Below are 3431 nucleotides of genomic sequence, written 5' to 3'. Positions count from 1 at the left end.
TAGCCCCCATACCTTAAGGTAAGACGTATTCTACGTCAAAAAATCAACAACACGCCTTTATTACAATAAGAACTAAAAAGAAAAAAAAATTTATTGATTTGAAGATTCGTTAAATAAGAATATGAAGTTCGCTAACTTGAAATTATTTAGCCTTTTAAACTAGCTTAAAATAGGATTAAAGTAATTGACACGTAGCCATAGTCGAAATAAAGTCCATTGAAAAGTTAGTTGCAGTTATTTTTAACAGACATCCCATTGGAAACATACATCACTCCATTTGTAGAGGGCTTCGGGTGTACGCATTCGTTGTAACATCAGGAGTTGAAGACTTGCTCTAGCTGCTAGTCTCTCAAAATTTCCTCTAATCACGTCGTAAGCAGATTTCCTATTTGAACTTGCAACAAAGTTCAATTCTGCCATTTCCTCGAAGGGAGTTTCTTGATTTCAGACCATTAGTAAAGTTAATACGATTTATTTATATTGTTTTTTTACGCACGNCTAGCTTAAAATAGGATTAAAGTAATTGACACGTAGCCATAGTCGAAATAAAGTCCATTGAAAAGTTAGTTGCAGTTATTTTTAACAGACATCCCATTGGAAACATACATCACTCCATTTGTAGAGGGCTTCGGGTGTACGCATTCGTTGTAACATCAGGAGTTGAAGACTTGCTCTAGCTGCTAGTCTCTCAAAATTTCCTCTAATCACGTCGTAAGCAGATTTCCTATTTGAACTTGCAACAAAGTTCAATTCTGCCATTTCCTCGAAGGGAGTTTCTTGATTTCAGACCATTAGTAAAGTTAATACGATTTATTTATATTGTTTTTTTACGCACGTCTCCTTTTTCAAAAATATACAATTTCATAAAATTTCAATGTCTATTTATCATATGGCTTCAGCGTTAGACGATCTAGAGTCCATACGCATAAGTAGCCCATTACGCCCATTTGGGTACTTAAAGTTGACATTATAGACAATGTTTCTATGTAAAAATAAAAAATTTTTAAAATTCTATAATCACAAAAAATCAAAAAGAAAAATGTTTTCTTATTTTTTTTTTTGTTTTTTTATACGTTGCACATTGATGTAAAAAATGTACAAATAAAAATACATTATTTTCATTAAGTTTCGTTAAAAGGTTTCCGAGATACAGCACTTTAAAGAAAGCTATGTATGACGTTTTCTTAAAATTTAATTCCCGTGTAAATAGGCAACCCTACGTCATATCGGCAAAATATGCTGCACGTATATTCATGTCACCTAGACCTTCACTCTCTTCAACTTTCATCCAAATCCTTAGATCGTCGAATTTTAACAAATGTTGATCAAAATTTTAAACATTTTAATCAGGTTTTCCAGAATTGTCTTAGGTATTCAGTTTTGTAGCCCATTAAATTTTAGTTAAATAAAGTGCAGCTTTGAAATAGCTTCGATTTACCGTTGATTTTTGACAATTTTTTGTTGGCTCATTTTCTTCCATACAAACTATGTTCAAAAATTATTTTGTATGGAGAAAATGTTTAAAGTTTTCAAAGTTCAAAGTTTTAAAGTCTCAATTGAAATTCGTTATAACATGTTATGGGTGTTCTTTTAGTCTGAGTGAGACTTTTAATGACCTCCTATTTAAAGCTAACCTCATATTTCGAATACTCGTATTTAAAACGACAAAACACAAGTAAGCGAAATAGTTAACATACAAATCTTTAAATTGATCAATAAACTCTGCTAGACAACTTCCGGTATTGGTACTGCCACATTTATGTTACCTTATATGGTATTAAGAAACTACGTATGTATGTATGTATATTCAATACTCTCTTACTCTTATACTTTTTTAATAATGTTGGTCATACTACCAATAACAATAAATAATTTTCTATAAATTTATTTTAAATCAAAGCCTGAGGCTTCTCTTGCGTCAGATTATTTTGTATGCCTTCGATGTTGAAGGGAGTTAATTTGCTTAACAAATGTTGCGTCAGTTTTCTTAGCCTGCAGTTATTTGCTAGGCACTTGTAGCTCACCATTATTTTCCGTTCATAAATGTCGTAATAGTTGTTATTATTTTGATTAACAGCAGCGAAAGTGCACACACTTCAGAGTTTGTTTACAAATTCGTATGTATGAATGTGCGCGGTCAACGCCGTCGCGTCTAGCTATCAAGTAAGTGATGACAGAAAAAAATTCCAAAACTTGTATGTATGAATGTGTATTTATAAACACATACATATGTACATACTGCAGGCAAAACTCCTACCAAATTTTTTCTTTCTCTAATTGGGGATACTTTGTACTGAAAAGTTGAACGCATTAATTTAAGGAAATGAAGTCGTGGGCAGGGGCGGTGCCAAACTAAAGTAACACACAACTAATCATACATAGTAAGTAGTGGACAAAACATTTTGCCTTCAACCAATAACTGTACGTAGTTTGCTTCATGTGTTTGTTTGTATGTATGTTCCAGTTGTCTTGCTTTAGAAAAGTTTAACTCATTAGTCTTTTCAACAACGGTGTTTTTGTTATGTTTTCCTTTTGTTGCCTTTGTTGTATTGCCCCTTGCTTTTTTATATAGTTTTTTGTTGCACAAATCTATGCTTGCTCTCTGCCTCCATTAACCTTTCCTTTTGTAATATATAATTAGCTATAAATTCCGTTGAGTCATATTTTTATGTACATTAAATTACTTTTAAGTAAAGCAATGCAGAAAGCATTCAGTAGCCGTGATCGTCTAGTGGTTAGGACCCTACGTTGTGGCCGTAGTAACCCAGGTTCGAATCCTGGTCACGGCAATGTGACTTCTTCAGAACGAACAATGAGTGGATGTGGTTTGTCTTTTTGTTTTTTCTCCTTTTTTCGTACTTATTTATTAATTACTTTTCAGCCTAAAAAGCATTGGGGTTTCCTATAACCTCGCGAATAGGAATTCGTAAATCTGTGGAAATTTCAACTTCGTACCTTACCAGACTTCGATTGTTTCCTTCTTTTACATGCATTTTTCTAAGTCATGAACGGGAACAGAGGCCAAGATTACGTTTTCACGAATGGAGTGGAGCGCTCTATACATATGTAGGTTGATGGATTTCTGTACCGTATTTCAGATGCTATAAAGGAATCAGTTAATAGTCCACGCGCCACTTATCTATTAGAAGGATAAAGATCTACTCTGACAGCCGGCCAATTAGTGTTTAAGGATCGCTCGTTATAAAATTGGAACTTCTCTGTTTGTGCTCAATATCTCGATTTTTAGTTAGCAGTACAACTCCGGAATTTTACCTTTTTCCAAAAAAATTGTTGAAGCGATTTTGTAGCGGTATTCATAAAACCCAGTTACTTCGTCTAATAAAGTATTTTAGTTCGCAGCTTAGGTCCCACAAAGCTTCGAAAACGCAGACTTGGTCATCGGCACGACAGCTGCGATAGTAGTCACTCGC

At 33.8% G+C, this 3431-nt stretch overlaps 1 non-coding gene across 1 annotated transcript; it reads left to right on the top strand.

The window, feature by feature from the left end:
- The first annotated feature begins 2717 nt into the window (after positions 1-2717).
- TRNAH-GUG (transfer RNA histidin (anticodon GUG)) lies at positions 2718-2789 on the top strand. Its single transcript has one exon. It is a non-coding gene; the product is annotated as a tRNA-His (tRNA).
- The last annotated feature ends 642 nt before the right edge of the window (positions 2790-3431 follow it).

This window comes from Rhagoletis zephyria, unplaced genomic scaffold (assembly GCF_001687245.7).
Source record: "Rhagoletis zephyria isolate East Lansing unplaced genomic scaffold, Rhagoletis_zephyria_1.1 Rzeph_scaffold_34632, whole genome shotgun sequence".
NCBI lineage: Eukaryota > Metazoa > Arthropoda > Insecta > Diptera > Tephritidae > Rhagoletis > Rhagoletis zephyria.
The sequence above is the reverse complement of the archived record's forward strand: the minus strand, read 5'-3'. Positions and strand labels throughout refer to the sequence as shown.